Source organism: Schistocerca nitens, unplaced genomic scaffold, assembly GCF_023898315.1.
Source record: "Schistocerca nitens isolate TAMUIC-IGC-003100 unplaced genomic scaffold, iqSchNite1.1 HiC_scaffold_217, whole genome shotgun sequence".
In the NCBI taxonomy this organism is placed as follows: Eukaryota; Metazoa; Arthropoda; class Insecta; order Orthoptera; family Acrididae; genus Schistocerca; species Schistocerca nitens.
Window position 1 is genome coordinate 93,098 of NW_026045758.1, and position 20,161 is coordinate 113,258.

Consider the following 20,161-nt stretch of genomic DNA (forward strand, 5'->3'; position numbering starts at 1 on the left):
GACGTCCTCCCAGAGCAGATACAACGAACGAAAACGAACAAAATGAGATTTAAAAAAAAAAAAAAAAGTGGCTAGGATACCTGGCTTTCACCCAGGAGGCCCGGGTTCGATTCCCGGTACCGGAACGGAAGTTTTTACGCACCCAACGCTCCATGTTTTGGCCTTCCAACGTTCGTTTTTCGCCCTCCTTGCGGAGCTTCAACCGAATGTAATCGGGGAAAACAGGCACATGATGCAATTACTGTCAGCACCGGGGTAAAGGGAGAGGAGGCGCTGGTCAGCTGTTGGGCTGCTACCAGCGTCAGTGGGAAGTCGGTGAAGTCGCCAGTTGCGCCAGAAGCCAGATATTACCGTAGTACGCCTACACACGCGTTCCAGTTATTCACGTTGCTTGCAGCCGCTCCATCCGCAAGAAGCGTGAGCCCGGATAGCTCAGTCGGTAGAGCATTAGGCTTTTAACCTAAGGGTCCAGGGTTCGAGTCCCTGTCCGGGCGAAGATTTTTAACGTTTCCGTAATGGCTCGTCTCGTAGCGATGGTAGCCCTGCCGTAATCAGTGCACGGAGTTCGTTTCCTGTCAAAATTCTGCGCAGACGGGTTTGATTTTTCACGATTCGAGGGACTCTTCAGTTACGAGCAGTCGTGGCCGAGTGGTTAAGGCGTCTGACTAGAAATCAGATTCCCTCTGGGAGCGTAGGTTCGAGTCCTACCGACTGCGTCCGTTTTTTCTTTTTTTGTTTAAGAAGAAGGAGCAGAAAATTTCGCAGTTTGCCTGTCGTTTTGGTACCTCGCCTCTCACAGCCGTTTATAGTGCCTGTCCTTTTGATAAGGGCGAATTCCAAGCGTCAGCTTTCGCGTCAGCCGAGCAAAGTCGGGACAAGTCGGGACATACTACAGGATGGTCTGCGTGGAGTAACGACGACAAAAACGTTAATTTAACAGCACGCGGCTCACATACTATATACGAAAAAACTAGCGTTACTTGCGGTGGCCGGGAATCGAACCCGGATCAACTGCTTGGAAGGCAACTATGCTCACCATTACACCACCACCGCACAGCCGCTCCTCGCGACGCCGCGCTGTGTCGGCTTCCCGCCCGCCAGCAGCGGCCCACGGTGATAGTAGCTGTAGGCGCTTTACGAGCTAGGAGGGTGCATCCACACGCATTCGGGTAGCGCCTCCACGCACGCTGCGTCTTTGGGCGAGACTAGTCGCCGCAGCCGCAAGGTTACTCACACGATAGTGATGAGTGGTCGTTTTAAGGCAGTGTAGTGGAGGACTCCGCGTGTGTAGCACTTTTTTCGGTTTCATCCGACGTCGCTGGGTGGCAATCCCACTTTCCCTGCAGAAAACTGCTCGGGAAGCACGGGCAGCTTGTCGAGCATCGGTGGTTCAGTGGCATGTGCCTCAGTAGTGCAGTAAGCAGCGCGTAAGTCTCATAATCTTAAGGTTTGCCGGCACGATAACTCAGCGTGTTCGGTCTGACAGTTATCTGCCCTCTGTAATAAAAGACTGAGTCAACGATGAACTTGAACGGGCGTCATCGGACGTCCGCCCCCAACAAATGCAACGAACGAAATGAGAAGAAAAAAAAAGTGGTAGAATGCTCGCTTAGCACGCGGGCGGCCCGGGTTCGATTCCCGGCCGATGTATCGTTCTGCTGTTATCGCTATAATGCTGCCGCACCGATTCCTCGCTTGAGCTCCGTCAGCCTCAGGAATGTATAGCAGGATTCGCTGTGAGAAGAACCAAACACGCAGCACGCAAGAGACCGTACTTGGACGGTCGCGTGCTATTTCTGAGCTGTAACGTCGGCCTGGCCCAACAGGCCGCTGTGTTCAGGCGCCGCAAGGGCGATGGACTGTAACCTCAGGCAGTGCTGCGTTCCGTTGAAAAAGCTGCGGCAGCAGTTTAATCTAGCAAGTCGGGAAAGCACGTGTAGCAACACAACAGATTCTTCAGAGCGCGCAAACTCTCTATCTCTAATATGCGAGACTTACCAAGTTTCCTGGAACGTTGCTCGCAACGTGCCTCGGTAGCGCAGTAGGTAGCGCGTAAGTCTCATAATCTTAAGGTCGTGAGTTCGATCCTCACCCGGGGCATTTAATTTGCTGTACATCACGGCTGAATTAACGGTGTTGCTGTTGCTAGGGAACGAACTTAATTGTCATTCGTTATCCACAAGGAGTCTACGCTCAGCGTCAAAATGTTTATTTCCAATTATGACAACGTACAACTTTGATCTTTCTCTTAACCTGTTATGAGTAAAATAACGAATAGTCAATTTCGAGCTGTGCGCAAATATGCTGGCAAACAGAGAACAGCAGTGAGTCCAGGTTCAGCACGAAATACGAGAGGAAACGGAGTGAACCTCACGTCATAGCGCAAATCCGGTGTGGTCTAGTGGCGCCGGCACGGTAGCTCAGCGCGCTCGGTCAGAGGGTTAGCTGCCCTCTGTAATTAAAAAAAAACTGAGTTAATGGATCAACAACGAACTGGAACGGGTGTCTTTCGACGTCCTCCCAGAGCAGATACAACGAACGAAAACGAACAAAATGAGATTTAAAAAAAAAAAAAAAGTGGCTAGGATACCTGGCTTTCACCCAGGAGGCCCGGGTTCGATTCCCGGTACCGGAACGGAAGTTTTTACGCACCCAACGCTCCATGTTTTGGCCTTCCAACGTTCGTTTTTCGCCCTCCTTGCGGAGCTTCAACCGAATGTAATCGGGGAAAACAGGCACATGATGCAATTACTGTCAGCACCGGGGTAAAGGGAGAGGAGGCGCTGGTCAGCTGTTGGGCTGCTACCAGCGTCAGTGGGAAGTCGGTGAAGTCGCCAGTTGCGCCAGAAGCCAGATATTACCGTAGTACGCCTACACACGCGTTCCAGTTATTCACGTTGCTTGCAGCCGCTCCATCCGCAAGAAGCGTGAGCCCGGATAGCTCAGTCGGTAGAGCATTAGGCTTTTAACCTAAGGGTCCAGGGTTCGAGTCCCTGTCCGGGCGAAGATTTTTAACGTTTCCGTAATGGCTCGTCTCGTAGCGATGGTAGCCCTGCCGTAATCAGTGCACGGAGTTCGTTTCCTGTCAAAATTCTGCGCAGACGGGTTTGATTTTTCACGATTCGAGGGACTCTTCAGTTACGAGCAGTCGTGGCCGAGTGGTTAAGGCGTCTGACTAGAAATCAGATTCCCTCTGGGAGCGTAGGTTCGAGTCCTACCGACTGCGTCCGTTTTTTCTTTTTTTGTTTAAGAAGAAGGAGCAGAAAATTTCGCAGTTTGCCTGTCGTTTTGGTACCTCGCCTCTCACAGCCGTTTATAGTGCCTGTCCTTTTGATAAGGGCGAATTCCAAGCGTCAGCTTTCGCGTCAGCCGAGCAAAGTCGGGACAAGTCGGGACATACTACAGGATGGTCTGCGTGGAGTAACGACGACAAAAACGTTAATTTAACAGCACGCGGCTCACATACTATATACGAAAAAACTAGCGTTACTTGCGGTGGCCGGGAATCGAACCCGGATCAACTGCTTGGAAGGCAACTATGCTCACCATTACACCACCACCGCACAGCCGCTCCTCGCGACGCCGCGCTGTGTCGGCTTCCCGCCCGCCAGCAGCGGCCCACGGTGATAGTAGCTGTAGGCGCTTTACGAGCTAGGAGGGTGCATCCACACGCATTCGGGTAGCGCCTCCACGCACGCTGCGTCTTTGGGCGAGACTAGTCGCCGCAGCCGCAAGGTTACTCACACGATAGTGATGAGTGGTCGTTTTAAGGCAGTGTAGTGGAGGACTCCGCGTGTGTAGCACTTTTTTCGGTTTCATCCGACGTCGCTGGGTGGCAATCCCACTTTCCCTGCAGAAAACTGCTCGGGAAGCACGGGCAGCTTGTCGAGCATCGGTGGTTCAGTGGCATGTGCCTCAGTAGTGCAGTAAGCAGCGCGTAAGTCTCATAATCTTAAGGTTTGCCGGCACGATAACTCAGCGTGTTCGGTCTGACAGTTATCTGCCCTCTGTAATAAAAGACTGAGTCAACGATGAACTTGAACGGGCGTCATCGGACGTCCGCCCCCAACAAATGCAACGAACGAAATGAGAAGAAAAAAAAAGTGGTAGAATGCTCGCTTAGCACGCGGGCGGCCCGGGTTCGATTCCCGGCCGATGTATCGTTCTGCTGTTATCGCTATAATGCTGCCGCACCGATTCCTCGCTTGAGCTCCGTCAGCCTCAGGAATGTATAGCAGGATTCGCTGTGAGAAGAACCAAACACGCAGCACGCAAGAGACCGTACTTGGACGGTCGCGTGCTATTTCTGAGCTGTAACGTCGGCCTGGCCCAACAGGCCGCTGTGTTCAGGCGCCGCAAGGGCGATGGACTGTAACCTCAGGCAGTGCTGCGTTCCGTTGAAAAAGCTGCGGCAGCAGTTTAATCTAGCAAGTCGGGAAAGCACGTGTAGCAACACAACAGATTCTTCAGAGCGCGCAAACTCTCTATCTCTAATATGCGAGACTTACCAAGTTTCCTGGAACGTTGCTCGCAACGTGCCTCGGTAGCGCAGTAGGTAGCGCGTAAGTCTCATAATCTTAAGGTCGTGAGTTCGATCCTCACCCGGGGCATTTAATTTGCTGTACATCACGGCTGAATTAACGGTGTTGCTGTTGCTAGGGAACGAACTTAATTGTCATTCGTTATCCACAAGGAGTCTACGCTCAGCGTCAAAATTTTTATTTCCAATTATGACAACGTACAACTTTGATCTTTCTCTTAACCTGTTACGAGTAAAATAACGAATAGTCAATTTCGAGCTGTGCGCAAATATGCTGGCAAACAGAGAACAGCAGTGAGTCCAGGTTCAGCACGAAATACGAGAGGAAACGGAGTGAACCTCACGTCATAGCGCAAATCCGGTGTGGTCTAGTGGCGCCGGCACGGTAGCTCAGCGCGCTCGGTCAGAGGGTTAGCTGCCCTCTGTAATTAAAAAAAAACTGAGTTAATGGATCAACAACGAACTGGAACGGGTGTCTTTCGACGTCCTCCCAGAGCAGATACAACGAACGAAAACGAACAAAATGAGATTTAAAAAAAAAAAAAAAAGTGGCTAGGATACCTGGCTTTCACCCAGGAGGCCCGGGTTCGATTCCCGGTACCGGAACGGAAGTTTTTACGCACCCAACGCTCCATGTTTTGGCCTTCCAACGTTCGTTTTTCGCCCTCCTTGCGGAGCTTCAACCGAATGTAATCGGGGAAAACAGGCACATGATGCAATTACTGTCAGCACCGGGGTAAAGGGAGAGGAGGCGCTGGTCAGCTGTTGGGCTGCTACCAGCGTCAGTGGGAAGTCGGTGAAGTCGCCAGTTGCGCCAGAAGCCAGATATTACCGTAGTACGCCTACACACGCGTTCCAGTTATTCACGTTGCTTGCAGCCGCTCCATCCGCAAGAAGCGTGAGCCCGGATAGCTCAGTCGGTAGAGCATTAGGCTTTTAACCTAAGGGTCCAGGGTTCGAGTCCCTGTCCGGGCGAAGATTTTTAACGTTTCCGTAATGGCTCGTCTCGTAGCGATGGTAGCCCTGCCGTAATCAGTGCACGGAGTTCGTTTCCTGTCAAAATTCTGCGCAGACGGGTTTGATTTTTCACGATTCGAGGGACTCTTCAGTTACGAGCAGTCGTGGCCGAGTGGTTAAGGCGTCTGACTAGAAATCAGATTCCCTCTGGGAGCGTAGGTTCGAGTCCTACCGACTGCGTCCGTTTTTTCTTTTTTTGTTTAAGAAGAAGGAGCAGAAAATTTCGCAGTTTGCCTGTCGTTTTGGTACCTCGCCTCTCACAGCCGTTTATAGTGCCTGTCCTTTTGATAAGGGCGAATTCCAAGCGTCAGCTTTCGCGTCAGCCGAGCAAAGTCGGGGCAAGTCGGGACATACTACAGGATGGTCTGCGTGGAGTAACGACGACAAAAACGTTAATTTAACAGCACGCGGCTCACATACTATATACGAAAAAACTAGCGTTACTTGCGGTGGCCGGGAATCGAACCCGGATCAACTGCTTGGAAGGCAACTATGCTCACCATTACACCACCACCGCACAGCCGCTCCTCGCGACGCCGCGCTGTGTCGGCTTCCCGCCCGCCAGCAGCGGCCCACGGTGATAGTAGCTGTAGGCGCTTTACGAGCTAGGAGGGTGCATCCACACGCATTCGGGTAGCGCCTCCACGCACGCTGCGTCTTTGGGCGAGACTAGTCGCCGCAGCCGCAAGGTTACTCACACGATAGTGATGAGTGGTCGTTTTAAGGCAGTGTAGTGGAGGACTCCGCGTGTGTAGCACTTTTTTCGGTTTCATCCGACGTCGCTGGGTGGCAATCCCACTTTCCCTGCAGAAAACTGCTCGGGAAGCACGGGCAGCTTGTCGAGCATCGGTGGTTCAGTGGCATGTGCCTCAGTAGTGCAGTAAGCAGCGCGTAAGTCTCATAATCTTAAGGTTTGCCGGCACGATAACTCAGCGTGTTCGGTCTGACAGTTATCTGCCCTCTGTAATAAAAGACTGAGTCAACGATGAACTTGAACGGGCGTCATCGGACGTCCGCCCCCAACAAATGCAACGAACGAAATGAGAAGAAAAAAAAAGTGGTAGAATGCTCGCTTAGCACGCGGGCGGCCCGGGTTCGATTCCCGGCCGATGTATCGTTCTGCTGTTATCGCTATAATGCTGCCGCACCGATTCCTCGCTTGAGCTCCGTCAGCCTCAGGAATGTATAGCAGGATTCGCTGTGAGAAGAACCAAACACGCAGCACGCAAGAGACCGTACTTGGACGGTCGCGTGCTATTTCTGAGCTGTAACGTCGGCCTGGCCCAACAGGCCGCTGTGTTCAGGCGCCGCAAGGGCGATGGACTGTAACCTCAGGCAGTGCTGCGTTCCGTTGAAAAAGCTGCGGCAGCAGTTTAATCTAGCAAGTCGGGAAAGCACGTGTAGCAACACAACAGATTCTTCAGAGCGCGCAAACTCTCTATCTCTAATATGCGAGACTTACCAAGTTTCCTGGAACGATGCTCGCAACGTGCCTCGGTAGCGCAGTAGGTAGCGCGTAAGTCTCATAATCTTAAGGTCGTGAGTTCGATCCTCACCCGGGGCATTTAATTTGCTGTACATCACGGCTGAATTAACGGTGTTGCTGTTGCTAGGGAACGAACTTAATTGTCATTCGTTATCCACAAGGAGTCTACGCTCAGCGTCAAAATTTTTATTTCCAATTATGACAACGTACAACTTTGATCTTTCTCTTAACCTGTTATGAGTAAAATAACGAATAGTCAATTTCGAGCTGTGCGCAAATATGCTGGCAAACAGAGAACAGCAGTGAGTCCAGGTTCAGCACGAAATACGAGAGGAAACGGAGTGAACCTCACGTCATAGCGCAAATCCGGTGTGGTCTAGTGGCGCCGGCACGGTAGCTCAGCGCGCTCGGTCAGAGGGTTAGCTGCCCTCTGTAATTAAAAAAAAACTGAGTTAATGGATCAACAACGAACTGGAACGGGTGTCTTTCGACGTCCTCCCAGAGCAGATACAACGAACGAAAACGAACAAAATGAGATTTAAAAAAAAAAAAAAAAGTGGCTAGGATACCTGGCTTTCACCCAGGAGGCCCGGGTTCGATTCCCGGTACCGGAACGGAAGTTTTTACGCACCCAACGCTCCATGTTTTGGCCTTCCAACGTTCGTTTTTCGCCCTCCTTGCGGAGCTTCAACCGAATGTAATCGGGGAAAACAGGCACATGATGCAATTACTGTCAGCACCGGGGTAAAGGGAGAGGAGGCGCTGGTCAGCTGTTGGGCTGCTACCAGCGTCAGTGGGAAGTCGGTGAAGTCGCCAGTTGCGCCAGAAGCCAGATATTACCGTAGTACGCCTACACACGCGTTCCAGTTATTCACGTTGCTTGCAGCCGCTCCATCCGCAAGAAGCGTGAGCCCGGATAGCTCAGTCGGTAGAGCATTAGGCTTTTAACCTAAGGGTCCAGGGTTCGAGTCCCTGTCCGGGCGAAGATTTTTAACGTTTCCGTAATGGCTCGTCTCGTAGCGATGGTAGCCCTGCCGTAATCAGTGCACGGAGTTCGTTTCCTGTCAAAATTCTGCGCAGACGGGTTTGATTTTTCACGATTCGAGGGACTCTTCAGTTACGAGCAGTCGTGGCCGAGTGGTTAAGGCGTCTGACTAGAAATCAGATTCCCTCTGGGAGCGTAGGTTCGAGTCCTACCGACTGCGTCCGTTTTTTCTTTTTTTGTTTAAGAAGAAGGAGCAGAAAATTTCGCAGTTTGCCTGTCGTTTTGGTACCTCGCCTCTCACAGCCGTTTATAGTGCCTGTCCTTTTGATAAGGGCGAATTCCAAGCGTCAGCTTTCGCGTCAGCCGAGCAAAGTCGGGACAAGTCGGGACATACTACAGGATGGTCTGCGTGGAGTAACGACGACAAAAACGTTAATTTAACAGCACGCGGCTCACATACTATATACGAAAAAACTAGCGTTACTTGCGGTGGCCGGGAATCGAACCCGGATCAACTGCTTGGAAGGCAACTATGCTCACCATTACACCACCACCGCACAGCCGCTCCTCGCGACGCCGCGCTGTGTCGGCTTCCCGCCCGCCAGCAGCGGCCCACGGTGATAGTAGCTGTAGGCGCTTTACGAGCTAGGAGGGTGCATCCACACGCATTCGGGTAGCGCCTCCACGCACGCTGCGTCTTTGGGCGAGACTAGTCGCCGCAGCCGCAAGGTTACTCACACGATAGTGATGAGTGGTCGTTTTAAGGCAGTGTAGTGGAGGACTCCGCGTGTGTAGCACTTTTTTCGGTTTCATCCGACGTCGCTGGGTGGCAATCCCACTTTCCCTGCAGAAAACTGCTCGGGAAGCACGGGCAGCTTGTCGAGCATCGGTGGTTCAGTGGCATGTGCCTCAGTAGTGCAGTAAGCAGCGCGTAAGTCTCATAATCTTAAGGTTTGCCGGCACGATAACTCAGCGTGTTCGGTCTGACAGTTATCTGCCCTCTGTAATAAAAGACTGAGTCAACGATGAACTTGAACGGGCGTCATCGGACGTCCGCCCCCAACAAATGCAACGAACGAAATGAGAAGAAAAAAAAAGTGGTAGAATGCTCGCTTAGCACGCGGGCGGCCCGGGTTCGATTCCCGGCCGATGTATCGTTCTGCTGTTATCGCTATAATGCTGCCGCACCGATTCCTCGCTTGAGCTCCGTCAGCCTCAGGAATGTATAGCAGGATTCGCTGTGAGAAGAACCAAACACGCAGCACGCAAGAGACCGTACTTGGACGGTCGCGTGCTATTTCTGAGCTGTAACGTCGGCCTGGCCCAACAGGCCGCTGTGTTCAGGCGCCGCAAGGGCGATGGACTGTAACCTCAGGCAGTGCTGCGTTCCGTTGAAAAAGCTGCGGCAGCAGTTTAATCTAGCAAGTCGGGAAAGCACGTGTAGCAACACAACAGATTCTTCAGAGCGCGCAAACTCTCTATCTCTAATATGCGAGACTTACCAAGTTTCCTGGAACGTTGCTCGCAACGTGCCTCGGTAGCGCAGTAGGTAGCGCGTAAGTCTCATAATCTTAAGGTCGTGAGTTCGATCCTCACCCGGGGCATTTAATTTGCTGTACATCACGGCTGAATTAACGGTGTTGCTGTTGCTAGGGAACGAACTTAATTGTCATTCGTTATCCACAAGGAGTCTACGCTCAGCGTCAAAATGTTTATTTCCAATTATGACAACGTACAACTTTGATCTTTCTCTTAACCTGTTATGAGTAAAATAACGAATAGTCAATTTCGAGCTGTGCGCAAATATGCTGGCAAACAGAGAACAGCAGTGAGTCCAGGTTCAGCACGAAATACGAGAGGAAACGGAGTGAACCTCACGTCATAGCGCAAATCCGGTGTGGTCTAGTGGCGCCGGCACGGTAGCTCAGCGCGCTCGGTCAGAGGGTTAGCTGCCCTCTGTAATTAAAAAAAAACTGAGTTAATGGATCAACAACGAACTGGAACGGGTGTCTTTCGACGTCCTCCCAGAGCAGATACAACGAACGAAAACGAACAAAATGAGATTTAAAAAAAAAAAAAAAAGTGGCTAGGATACCTGGCTTTCACCCAGGAGGCCCGGGTTCGATTCCCGGTACCGGAACGGAAGTTTTTACGCACCCAACGCTCCATGTTTTGGCCTTCCAACGTTCGTTTTTCGCCCTCCTTGCGGAGCTTCAACCGAATGTAATCGGGGAAAACAGGCACATGATGCAATTACTGTCAGCACCGGGGTAAAGGGAGAGGAGGCGCTGGTCAGCTGTTGGGCTGCTACCAGCGTCAGTGGGAAGTCGGTGAAGTCGCCAGTTGCGCCAGAAGCCAGATATTACCGTAGTACGCCTACACACGCGTTCCAGTTATTCACGTTGCTTGCAGCCGCTCCATCCGCAAGAAGCGTGAGCCCGGATAGCTCAGTCGGTAGAGCATTAGGCTTTTAACCTAAGGGTCCAGGGTTCGAGTCCCTGTCCGGGCGAAGATTTTTAACGTTTCCGTAATGGCTCGTCTCGTAGCGATGGTAGCCCTGCCGTAATCAGTGCACGGAGTTCGTTTCCTGTCAAAATTCTGCGCAGACGGGTTTGATTTTTCACGATTCGAGGGACTCTTCAGTTACGAGCAGTCGTGGCCGAGTGGTTAAGGCGTCTGACTAGAAATCAGATTCCCTCTGGGAGCGTAGGTTCGAGTCCTACCGACTGCGTCCGTTTTTTCTTTTTTTGTTTAAGAAGAAGGAGCAGAAAATTTCGCAGTTTGCCTGTCGTTTTGGTACCTCGCCTCTCACAGCCGTTTATAGTGCCTGTCCTTTTGATAAGGGCGAATTCCAAGCGTCAGCTTTCGCGTCAGCCGAGCAAAGTCGGGACAAGTCGGGACATACTACAGGATGGTCTGCGTGGAGTAACGACGACAAAAACGTTAATTTAACAGCACGCGGCTCACATACTATATACGAAAAAACTAGCGTTACTTGCGGTGGCCGGGAATCGAACCCGGATCAACTGCTTGGAAGGCAACTATGCTCACCATTACACCACCACCGCACAGCCGCTCCTCGCGACGCCGCGCTGTGTCGGCTTCCCGCCCGCCAGCAGCGGCCCACGGTGATAGTAGCTGTAGGCGCTTTACGAGCTAGGAGGGTGCATCCACACGCATTCGGGTAGCGCCTCCACGCACGCTGCGTCTTTGGGCGAGACTAGTCGCCGCAGCCGCAAGGTTACTCACACGATAGTGATGAGTGGTCGTTTTAAGGCAGTGTAGTGGAGGACTCCGCGTGTGTAGCACTTTTTTCGGTTTCATCCGACGTCGCTGGGTGGCAATCCCACTTTCCCTGCAGAAAACTGCTCGGGAAGCACGGGCAGCTTGTCGAGCATCGGTGGTTCAGTGGCATGTGCCTCAGTAGTGCAGTAAGCAGCGCGTAAGTCTCATAATCTTAAGGTTTGCCGGCACGATAACTCAGCGTGTTCGGTCTGACAGTTATCTGCCCTCTGTAATAAAAGACTGAGTCAACGATGAACTTGAACGGGCGTCATCGGACGTCCGCCCCCAACAAATGCAACGAACGAAATGAGAAGAAAAAAAAAGTGGTAGAATGCTCGCTTAGCACGCGGGCGGCCCGGGTTCGATTCCCGGCCGATGTATCGTTCTGCTGTTATCGCTATAATGCTGCCGCACCGATTCCTCGCTTGAGCTCCGTCAGCCTCAGGAATGTATAGCAGGATTCGCTGTGAGAAGAACCAAACACGCAGCACGCAAGAGACCGTACTTGGACGGTCGCGTGCTATTTCTGAGCTGTAACGTCGGCCTGGCCCAACAGGCCGCTGTGTTCAGGCGCCGCAAGGGCGATGGACTGTAACCTCAGGCAGTGCTGCGTTCCGTTGAAAAAGCTGCGGCAGCAGTTTAATCTAGCAAGTCGGGAAAGCACGTGTAGCAACACAACAGATTCTTCAGAGCGCGCAAACTCTCTATCTCTAATATGCGAGACTTACCAAGTTTCCTGGAACGTTGCTCGCAACGTGCCTCGGTAGCGCAGTAGGTAGCGCGTAAGTCTCATAATCTTAAGGTCGTGAGTTCGATCCTCACCCGGGGCATTTAATTTGCTGTACATCACGGCTGAATTAACGGTGTTGCTGTTGCTAGGGAACGAACTTAATTGTCATTCGTTATCCACAAGGAGTCTACGCTCAGCGTCAAAATGTTTATTTCCAATTATGACAACGTACAACTTTGATCTTTCTCTTAACCTGTTATGAGTAAAATAACGAATAGTCAATTTCGAGCTGTGCGCAAATATGCTGGCAAACAGAGAACAGCAGTGAGTCCAGGTTCAGCACGAAATACGAGAGGAAACGGAGTGAACCTCACGTCATAGCGCAAATCCGGTGTGGTCTAGTGGCGCCGGCACGGTAGCTCAGCGCGCTCGGTCAGAGGGTTAGCTGCCCTCTGTAATTAAAAAAAAACTGAGTTAATGGATCAACAACGAACTGGAACGGGTGTCTTTCGACGTCCTCCCAGAGCAGATACAACGAACGAAAACGAACAAAATGAGATTTAAAAAAAAAAAAAAAAGTGGCTAGGATACCTGGCTTTCACCCAGGAGGCCCGGGTTCGATTCCCGGTACCGGAACGGAAGTTTTTACGCACCCAACGCTCCATGTTTTGGCCTTCCAACGTTCGTTTTTCGCCCTCCTTGCGGAGCTTCAACCGAATGTAATCGGGGAAAACAGGCACATGATGCAATTACTGTCAGCACCGGGGTAAAGGGAGAGGAGGCGCTGGTCAGCTGTTGGGCTGCTACCAGCGTCAGTGGGAAGTCGGTGAAGTCGCCAGTTGCGCCAGAAGCCAGATATTACCGTAGTACGCCTACACACGCGTTCCAGTTATTCACGTTGCTTGCAGCCGCTCCATCCGCAAGAAGCGTGAGCCCGGATAGCTCAGTCGGTAGAGCATTAGGCTTTTAACCTAAGGGTCCAGGGTTCGAGTCCCTGTCCGGGCGAAGATTTTTAACGTTTCCGTAATGGCTCGTCTCGTAGCGATGGTAGCCCTGCCGTAATCAGTGCACGGAGTTCGTTTCCTGTCAAAATTCTGCGCAGACGGGTTTGATTTTTCACGATTCGAGGAACTCTTCAGTTACGAGCAGTCGTGGCCGAGTGGTTAAGGCGTCTGACTAGAAATCAGATTCCCTCTGGGAGCGTAGGTTCGAGTCCTACCGACTGCGTCCGTTTTTTCTTTTTTTGTTTAAGAAGAAGGAGCAGAAAATTTCGCAGTTTGCCTGTCGTTTTGGTACCTCGCCTCTCACAGCCGTTTATAGTGCCTGTCCTTTTGATAAGGGCGAATTCCAAGCGTCAGCTTTCGCGTCAGCCGAGCAAAGTCGGGACAAGTCGGGACATACTACAGGATGGTCTGCGTGGAGTAACGACGACAAAAACGTTAATTTAACAGCACGCGGCTCACATACTATATACGAAAAAACTAGCGTTACTTGCGGTGGCCGGGAATCGAACCCGGATCAACTGCTTGGAAGGCAACTATGCTCACCATTACACCACCACCGCACAGCCGCTCCTCGCGACGCCGCGCTGTGTCGGCTTCCCGCCCGCCAGCAGCGGCCCACGGTGATAGTAGCTGTAGGCGCTTTACGAGCTAGGAGGGTGCATCCACACGCATTCGGGTAGCGCCTCCACGCACGCTGCGTCTTTGGGCGAGACTAGTCGCCGCAGCCGCAAGGTTACTCACACGATAGTGATGAGTGGTCGTTTTAAGGCAGTGTAGTGGAGGACTCCGCGTGTGTAGCACTTTTTTCGGTTTCATCCGACGTCGCTGGGTGGCAATCCCACTTTCCCTGCAGAAAACTGCTCGGGAAGCACGGGCAGCTTGTCGAGCATCGGTGGTTCAGTGGCATGTGCCTCAGTAGTGCAGTAAGCAGCGCGTAAGTCTCATAATCTTAAGGTTTGCCGGCACGATAACTCAGCGTGTTCGGTCTGACAGTTATCTGCCCTCTGTAATAAAAGACTGAGTCAACGATGAACTTGAACGGGCGTCATCGGACGTCCGCCCCCAACAAATGCAACGAACGAAATGAGAAGAAAAAAAAAGTGGTAGAATGCTCGCTTAGCACGCGGGCGGCCCGGGTTCGATTCCCGGCCGATGTATCGTTCTGCTGTTATCGCTATAATGCTGCCGCACCGATTCCTCGCTTGAGCTCCGTCAGCCTCAGGAATGTATAGCAGGATTCGCTGTGAGAAGAACCAAACACGCAGCACGCAAGAGACCGTACTTGGACGGTCGCGTGCTATTTCTGAGCTGTAACGTCGGCCTGGCCCAACAGGCCGCTGTGTTCAGGCGCCGCAAGGGCGATGGACTGTAACCTCAGGCAGTGCTGCGTTCCGTTGAAAAAGCTGCGGCAGCAGTTTAATCTAGCAAGTCGGGAAAGCACGTGTAGCAACACAACAGATTCTTCAGAGCGCGCAAACTCTCTATCTCTAATATGCGAGACTTACCAAGTTTCCTGGAACGTTGCTCGCAACGTGCCTCGGTAGCGCAGTAGGTAGCGCGTAAGTCTCATAATCTTAAGGTCGTGAGTTCGATCCTCACCCGGGGCATTTAATTTGCTGTACATCACGGCTGAATTAACGGTGTTGCTGTTGCTAGGGAACGAACTTAATTGTCATTCGTTATCCACAAGGAGTCTACGCTCAGCGTCAAAATGTTTATTTCCAATTATGACAACGTACAACTTTGATCTTTCTCTTAACCTGTTATGAGTAAAATAACGAATAGTCAATTTCGAGCTGTGCGCAAATATGCTGGCAAACAGAGAACAGCAGTGAGTCCAGGTTCAGCACGAAATACGAGAGGAAACGGAGTGAACCTCACGTCATAGCGCAAATCCGGTGTGGTCTAGTGGCGCCGGCACGGTAGCTCAGCGCGCTCGGTCAGAGGGTTAGCTGCCCTCTGTAATTAAAAAAAAACTGAGTTAATGGATCAACAACGAACTGGAACGGGTGTCTTTCGACGTCCTCCCAGAGCAGATACAACGAACGAAAACGAACAAAATGAGATTTAAAAAAAAAAAAAAGTGGCTAGGATACCTGGCTTTCACCCAGGAGGCCCGGGTTCGATTCCCGGTACCGGAACGGAAGTTTTTACGCACCCAACGCTCCATGTTTTGGCCTTCCAACGTTCGTTTTTCGCCCTCCTTGCGGAGCTTCAACCGAATGTAATCGGGGAAAACAGGCACATGATGCAATTACTGTCAGCACCGGGGTAAAGGGAGAGGAGGCGCTGGTCAGCTGTTGGGCTGCTACCAGCGTCAGTGGGAAGTCGGTGAAGTCGCCAGTTGCGCCAGAAGCCAGATATTACCGTAGTACGCCTACACACGCGTTCCAGTTATTCACGTTGCTTGCAGCCGCTCCATCCGCAAGAAGCGTGAGCCCGGATAGCTCAGTCGGTAGAGCATTAGGCTTTTAACCTAAGGGTCCAGGGTTCGAGTCCCTGTCCGGGCGAAGATTTTTAACGTTTCCGTAATGGCTCGTCTCGTAGCGATGGTAGCCCTGCCGTAATCAGTGCACGGAGTTCGTTTCCTGTCAAAATTCTGCGCAGACGGGTTTGATTTTTCACGATTCGAGGGACTCTTCAGTTACGAGCAGTCGTGGCCGAGTGGTTAAGGCGTCTGACTAGAAATCAGATTCCCTCTGGGAGCGTAGGTTCGAGTCCTACCGACTGCGTCCGTTTTTTCTTTTTTTGTTTAAGAAGAAGGAGCAGAAAATTTCGCAGTTTGCCTGTCGTTTTGGTACCTCGCCTCTCACAGCCGTTTATAGTGCCTGTCCTTTTGATAAGGGCGAATTCCAAGCGTCAGCTTTCGCGTCAGCCGAGCAAAGTCGGGACAAGTCGGGACATACTACAGGATGGTCTGCGTGGAGTAACGACGACAAAAACGTTAATTTAACAGCACGCGGCTCACATACTATATACGAAAAAACTAGCGTTACTTGCGGTGGCCGGGAATCGAACCCGGATCAACTGCTTGGAAGGCAACTATGCTCACCATTACACCACCACCGCACAGCCGCTCCTCGCGACGCCGCGCTGTGTCGGCTTCCCGCCCGCCAGCAGCGGCCCACGGTGATAGTAGCTGTAGGCGCTTTACGAGCTAGGAGGGTGCATCCACACGCATTCGGGTAGCGCCTCCACGCACGCTGCGTCTTTGGGCGAGACTAGTCGCCGCAGCCGCAAGGTTACTCACACGATAGTGATGAGTGGTCGTTTTAAGGCAGTGTAGTGGAGGACTCCGCGTGTGTAGCACTTTTTTCGGTTTCATCCGACGTCGCTGGGTGGCAATCCCACTTTCCCTGCAGAAAACTGCTCGGGAAGCACGGGCAGCTTGTCGAGCATCGGTGGTTCAGTGGCATGTGCCTCAGTAGTGCAGTAAGCAGCGCGTAAGTCTCATAATCTTAAGGTTTGCCGGCACGATAACTCAGCGTGTTCGGTCTGACAGTTATCTGCCCTCTGTAATAAAAGACTGAGTCAACGATGAACTTGAACGGGCGTCATCGGACGTCCGCCCCCAACAAATGCAACGAACGAAATGAGAAGAAAAAAAAAGTGGTAGAATGCTCGCTTAGCACGCGGGCGGCCCGGGTTCGATTCCCGGCCGATGTATCGTTCTGCTGTTATCGCTATAATGCTGCCGCACCGATTCCTCGCTTGAGCTCCGTCAGCCTCAGGAATGTATAGCAGGATTCGCTGTGAGAAGAACCAAACACGCAGCACGCAAGAGACCGTACTTGGACGGTCGCGTGCTATTTCTGAGCTGTAACGTCGGCCTGGCCCAACAGGCCGCTGTGTTCAGGCGCCGCAAGGGCGATGGACTGTAACCTCAGGCAGTGCTGCGTTCCGTTGAAAAAGCTGCGGCAGCAGTTTAATCTAGCAAGTCGGGAAAGCACGTGTAGCAACACAACAGATTCTTCAGAGCGCGCAAACTCTCTATCTCTAATATGCGAGACTTACCAAGTTTCCTGGAACGTTGCTCGCAACGTGCCTCGGTAGCGCAGTAGGTAGCGCGTAAGTCTCATAATCTTAAGGTCGTGAGTTCGATCCTCACCCGGGGCATTTAATTTGCTGTACATCACGGCTGAATTAACGGTGTTGCTGTTGCTAGGGAACGAACTTAATTGTCATTCGTTATCCACAAGGAGTCTACGCTCAGCGTCAAAATGTTTATTTCCAATTATGACAACGTACAACTTTGATCTTTCTCTTAACCTGTTATGAGTAAAATAACGAATAGTCAATTTCGAGCTGTGCGCAAATATGCTGGCAAACAGAGAACAGCAGTGAGTCCAGGTTCAGCACGAAATACGAGAGGAAACGGAGTGAACCTCACGTCATAGCGCAAATCCGGTGTGGTCTAGTGGCGCCGGCACGGTAGCTCAGCGCGCTCGGTCAGAGGGTTAGCTGCCCTCTGTAATTAAAAAAAAACTGAGTTAATGGATCAACAACGAACTGGAACGGGTGTCTTTCGACGTCCTCCCAGAGCAGATACAACGAACGAAAACGAACAAAATGAGATTTAAAAAAAAAAAAAAAAGTGGCTAGGATACCTGGCTTTCACCCAGGAGGCCCGGGTTCGATTCCCGGTACCGGAACGGAAGTTTTTACGCACCCAACGCTCCATGTTTTGGCCTTCCAACGTTCGTTTTTCGCCCTCCTTGCGGAGCTTCAACCGAATGTAATCGGGGAAAACAGGCACATGATGCAATTACTGTCAGCACCGGGGTAAGGGAGAGGAGGCGCTGGTCAGCTGTTGGGCTGCTACCAGCGTCAGTGGGAAGTCGGTGAAGTCGCCAGTTGCGCCAGAAGCCAGATATTACCGTAGTACGCCTACACACGCGTTCCAGTTATTCACGTTGCTTGCAGCCGCTCCATCCGCAAGAAGCGTAGCCCGGATAGCTCAGTCGGTAGAGCATTAGGCTTTTAACCTAAGGGTCCAGGGTTCGAGTCCCTGTCCGGGCGAAGATTTTTAACGTTTCCGTAATGGCTCGTCTCGTAGCGATGGTAGCCCTGCCGTAATCAGTGCACGGAGTTCGTTTCCTGTCAAAATTCTGCGCAGACGGGTTTGATTTTTCACGATTCGAGGGACTCTTCAGTTACGAGCAGTCGTGGCCGAGTGGTTAAGGCGTCTGACTAGAAATCAGATTCCCTCTGGGAGCGTAGGTTCGAGTCCTACCGACTGCGTCCGTTTTTTCTTTTTTTGTTTAAGAAGAAGGAGCAGAAAATTTCGCAGTTTGCCTGTCGTTTTGGTACCTCGCCTCTCACAGCCGTTTATAGTGCCTGTCCTTTTGATAAGGGCGAATTCCAAGCGTCAGCTTTCGCGTCAGCCGAGCAAAGTCGGGACAAGTCGGGACATACTACAGGATGGTCTGCGTGGAGTAACGACGACAAAAACGTTAATTTAACAGCACGCGGCTCACATACTATATACGAAAAAACTAGCGTTACTTGCGGTGGCCGGGAATCGAACCCGGATCAACTGCTTGGAAGGCAACTATGCTCACCATTACACCACCACCGCACAGCCGCTCCTCGCGACGCCGCGCTGTGTCGGCTTCCCGCCCGCCAGCAGCGGCCCACGGTGATAGTAGCTGTAGGCGCTTTACGAGCTAGGAGGGTGCATCCACACGCATTCGGGTAGCGCCTCCACGCACGCTGCGTCTTTGGGCGAGACTAGTCGCCGCAGCCGCAAGGTTACTCACACGATAGTGATGAGTGGTCGTTTTAAGGCAGTGTAGTGGAGGACTCCGCGTGTGTAGCACTTTTTTCGGTTTCATCCGACGTCGCTGGGTGGCAATCCCACTTTCCCTGCAGAAAACTGCTCGGGAAGCACGGGCAGCTTGTCGAGCATCGGTGGTTCAGTGGCATGTGCCTCAGTAGTGCAGTAAGCAGCGCGTAAGTCTCATAATCTTAAGGTTTGCCGGCACGATAACTCAGCGTGTTCGGTCTGACAGTTATCTGCCCTCTGTAATAAAAGACTGAGTCAACGATGAACTTGAACGGGCGTCATCGGACGTCCGCCCCCAACAAATGCAACGAACGAAATGAGAAGAAAAAAAAAGTGGTAGAATGCTCGCTTAGCACGCGGGCGGCCCGGGTTCGATTCCCGGCCGATGTATCGTTCTGCTGTTATCGCTATAATGCTGCCGCACCGATTCCTCGCTTGAGCTCCGTCAGCCTCAGGAATGTATAGCAGGATTCGCTGTGAGAAGAACCAAACACGCAGCACGCAAGAGACCGTACTTGGACGGTCGCGTGCTATTTCTGAGCTGTAACGTCGGCCTGGCCCAACAGGCCGCTGTGTTCAGGCGCCGCAAGGGCGATGGACTGTAACCTCAGGCAGTGCTGCGTTCCGTTGAAAAAGCTGCGGCAGCAGTTTAATCTAGCAAGTCGGGAAAGCACGTGTAGCAACACAACAGATTCTTCAGAGCGCGCAAACTCTCTATCTCTAATATGCGAGACTTACCAAGTTTCCTGGAACGTTGCTCGCAACGTGCCTCGGTAGCGCAGTAGGTAGCGCGTAAGTCTCATAATCTTAAGGTCGTGAGTTCGATCCTCACCCGGGGCATTTAATTTGCTGTACATCACGGCTGAATTAACGGTGTTGCTGTTGCTAGGGAACGAACTTAATTGTCATTCGTTATCCACAAGGAGTCTACGCTCAGCGTCAAAATGTTTATTTCCAATTATGACAACGTACAACTTTGATCTTTCTCTTAACCTGTTATGAGTAAAATAACGAATAGTCAATTTCGAGCTGTGCGCAAATATGCTGGCAAACAGAGAACAGCAGTGAGTCCAGGTTCAGCACGAAATACGAGAGGAAACGGAGTGAACCTCACGTCATAGCGCAAATCCGGTGTGGTCTAGTGGCGCCGGCACGGTAGCTCAGCGCGCTCGGTCAGAGGGTTAGCTGCCCTCTGTAATTAAAAAAAAACTGAGTTAATGGATCAACAACGAACTGGAACGGGTGTCTTTCGACGTCCTCCCAGAGCAGATACAACGAACGAAAACGAACAAAATGAGATTTAAAAAAAAAAAAAAAAAGTGGCTAGGA

General features: G+C 51.8%; 32 non-coding genes across 32 annotated transcripts; 24 read left to right on the plus strand and 8 right to left on the minus strand.

The window, feature by feature from the left end:
* The first annotated feature begins 421 nt into the window (after positions 1–421).
* Trnak-uuu (transfer RNA lysine (anticodon UUU)) lies at positions 422–494 on the plus strand. Its single transcript has one exon. It is a non-coding gene; the product is annotated as a tRNA-Lys (tRNA).
* Positions 495–634: 140 nt separating this feature from the next.
* On the plus strand, positions 635–716 carry Trnas-aga (transfer RNA serine (anticodon AGA)). Its single transcript has one exon. It is a non-coding gene; the product is annotated as a tRNA-Ser (tRNA).
* A 265-nt stretch (positions 717–981) lies between these two features.
* On the minus strand, positions 982–1,053 carry Trnag-ucc (transfer RNA glycine (anticodon UCC)). The gene has a single exon. It is a non-coding gene; the product is annotated as a tRNA-Gly (tRNA).
* A 974-nt stretch (positions 1,054–2,027) lies between these two features.
* On the plus strand, positions 2,028–2,100 carry Trnam-cau (transfer RNA methionine (anticodon CAU)). The gene has a single exon. It is a non-coding gene; the product is annotated as a tRNA-Met (tRNA).
* An 831-nt stretch (positions 2,101–2,931) lies between these two features.
* Positions 2,932–3,004, plus strand: Trnak-uuu (transfer RNA lysine (anticodon UUU)). Its single transcript has one exon. It is a non-coding gene; the product is annotated as a tRNA-Lys (tRNA).
* A 140-nt stretch (positions 3,005–3,144) lies between these two features.
* Positions 3,145–3,226, plus strand: Trnas-aga (transfer RNA serine (anticodon AGA)). The gene has a single exon. It is a non-coding gene; the product is annotated as a tRNA-Ser (tRNA).
* Positions 3,227–3,491: 265 nt separating this feature from the next.
* On the minus strand, positions 3,492–3,563 carry Trnag-ucc (transfer RNA glycine (anticodon UCC)). Its single transcript has one exon. It is a non-coding gene; the product is annotated as a tRNA-Gly (tRNA).
* A 974-nt stretch (positions 3,564–4,537) lies between these two features.
* Positions 4,538–4,610, plus strand: Trnam-cau (transfer RNA methionine (anticodon CAU)). The gene has a single exon. It is a non-coding gene; the product is annotated as a tRNA-Met (tRNA).
* Positions 4,611–5,442: 832 nt separating this feature from the next.
* On the plus strand, positions 5,443–5,515 carry Trnak-uuu (transfer RNA lysine (anticodon UUU)). The gene has a single exon. It is a non-coding gene; the product is annotated as a tRNA-Lys (tRNA).
* A 140-nt stretch (positions 5,516–5,655) lies between these two features.
* Positions 5,656–5,737, plus strand: Trnas-aga (transfer RNA serine (anticodon AGA)). The gene has a single exon. It is a non-coding gene; the product is annotated as a tRNA-Ser (tRNA).
* Positions 5,738–6,002: 265 nt separating this feature from the next.
* On the minus strand, positions 6,003–6,074 carry Trnag-ucc (transfer RNA glycine (anticodon UCC)). The gene has a single exon. It is a non-coding gene; the product is annotated as a tRNA-Gly (tRNA).
* A 974-nt stretch (positions 6,075–7,048) lies between these two features.
* Trnam-cau (transfer RNA methionine (anticodon CAU)) lies at positions 7,049–7,121 on the plus strand. Its single transcript has one exon. It is a non-coding gene; the product is annotated as a tRNA-Met (tRNA).
* An 832-nt stretch (positions 7,122–7,953) lies between these two features.
* Positions 7,954–8,026, plus strand: Trnak-uuu (transfer RNA lysine (anticodon UUU)). The gene has a single exon. It is a non-coding gene; the product is annotated as a tRNA-Lys (tRNA).
* A 140-nt stretch (positions 8,027–8,166) lies between these two features.
* Trnas-aga (transfer RNA serine (anticodon AGA)) lies at positions 8,167–8,248 on the plus strand. The gene has a single exon. It is a non-coding gene; the product is annotated as a tRNA-Ser (tRNA).
* A 265-nt stretch (positions 8,249–8,513) lies between these two features.
* Positions 8,514–8,585, minus strand: Trnag-ucc (transfer RNA glycine (anticodon UCC)). Its single transcript has one exon. It is a non-coding gene; the product is annotated as a tRNA-Gly (tRNA).
* Positions 8,586–9,559: 974 nt separating this feature from the next.
* Positions 9,560–9,632, plus strand: Trnam-cau (transfer RNA methionine (anticodon CAU)). Its single transcript has one exon. It is a non-coding gene; the product is annotated as a tRNA-Met (tRNA).
* An 832-nt stretch (positions 9,633–10,464) lies between these two features.
* Trnak-uuu (transfer RNA lysine (anticodon UUU)) lies at positions 10,465–10,537 on the plus strand. The gene has a single exon. It is a non-coding gene; the product is annotated as a tRNA-Lys (tRNA).
* A 140-nt stretch (positions 10,538–10,677) lies between these two features.
* Trnas-aga (transfer RNA serine (anticodon AGA)) lies at positions 10,678–10,759 on the plus strand. The gene has a single exon. It is a non-coding gene; the product is annotated as a tRNA-Ser (tRNA).
* Positions 10,760–11,024: 265 nt separating this feature from the next.
* On the minus strand, positions 11,025–11,096 carry Trnag-ucc (transfer RNA glycine (anticodon UCC)). Its single transcript has one exon. It is a non-coding gene; the product is annotated as a tRNA-Gly (tRNA).
* Positions 11,097–12,070: 974 nt separating this feature from the next.
* On the plus strand, positions 12,071–12,143 carry Trnam-cau (transfer RNA methionine (anticodon CAU)). The gene has a single exon. It is a non-coding gene; the product is annotated as a tRNA-Met (tRNA).
* Positions 12,144–12,975: 832 nt separating this feature from the next.
* Positions 12,976–13,048, plus strand: Trnak-uuu (transfer RNA lysine (anticodon UUU)). Its single transcript has one exon. It is a non-coding gene; the product is annotated as a tRNA-Lys (tRNA).
* A 140-nt stretch (positions 13,049–13,188) lies between these two features.
* Trnas-aga (transfer RNA serine (anticodon AGA)) lies at positions 13,189–13,270 on the plus strand. The gene has a single exon. It is a non-coding gene; the product is annotated as a tRNA-Ser (tRNA).
* Positions 13,271–13,535: 265 nt separating this feature from the next.
* On the minus strand, positions 13,536–13,607 carry Trnag-ucc (transfer RNA glycine (anticodon UCC)). The gene has a single exon. It is a non-coding gene; the product is annotated as a tRNA-Gly (tRNA).
* Positions 13,608–14,581: 974 nt separating this feature from the next.
* On the plus strand, positions 14,582–14,654 carry Trnam-cau (transfer RNA methionine (anticodon CAU)). Its single transcript has one exon. It is a non-coding gene; the product is annotated as a tRNA-Met (tRNA).
* Positions 14,655–15,484: 830 nt separating this feature from the next.
* On the plus strand, positions 15,485–15,557 carry Trnak-uuu (transfer RNA lysine (anticodon UUU)). The gene has a single exon. It is a non-coding gene; the product is annotated as a tRNA-Lys (tRNA).
* A 140-nt stretch (positions 15,558–15,697) lies between these two features.
* Trnas-aga (transfer RNA serine (anticodon AGA)) lies at positions 15,698–15,779 on the plus strand. Its single transcript has one exon. It is a non-coding gene; the product is annotated as a tRNA-Ser (tRNA).
* A 265-nt stretch (positions 15,780–16,044) lies between these two features.
* Positions 16,045–16,116, minus strand: Trnag-ucc (transfer RNA glycine (anticodon UCC)). Its single transcript has one exon. It is a non-coding gene; the product is annotated as a tRNA-Gly (tRNA).
* A 974-nt stretch (positions 16,117–17,090) lies between these two features.
* Positions 17,091–17,163, plus strand: Trnam-cau (transfer RNA methionine (anticodon CAU)). The gene has a single exon. It is a non-coding gene; the product is annotated as a tRNA-Met (tRNA).
* An 830-nt stretch (positions 17,164–17,993) lies between these two features.
* Trnak-uuu (transfer RNA lysine (anticodon UUU)) lies at positions 17,994–18,066 on the plus strand. Its single transcript has one exon. It is a non-coding gene; the product is annotated as a tRNA-Lys (tRNA).
* A 140-nt stretch (positions 18,067–18,206) lies between these two features.
* Trnas-aga (transfer RNA serine (anticodon AGA)) lies at positions 18,207–18,288 on the plus strand. The gene has a single exon. It is a non-coding gene; the product is annotated as a tRNA-Ser (tRNA).
* Positions 18,289–18,553: 265 nt separating this feature from the next.
* Positions 18,554–18,625, minus strand: Trnag-ucc (transfer RNA glycine (anticodon UCC)). Its single transcript has one exon. It is a non-coding gene; the product is annotated as a tRNA-Gly (tRNA).
* A 974-nt stretch (positions 18,626–19,599) lies between these two features.
* Positions 19,600–19,672, plus strand: Trnam-cau (transfer RNA methionine (anticodon CAU)). Its single transcript has one exon. It is a non-coding gene; the product is annotated as a tRNA-Met (tRNA).
* The last annotated feature ends 489 nt before the right edge of the window (positions 19,673–20,161 follow it).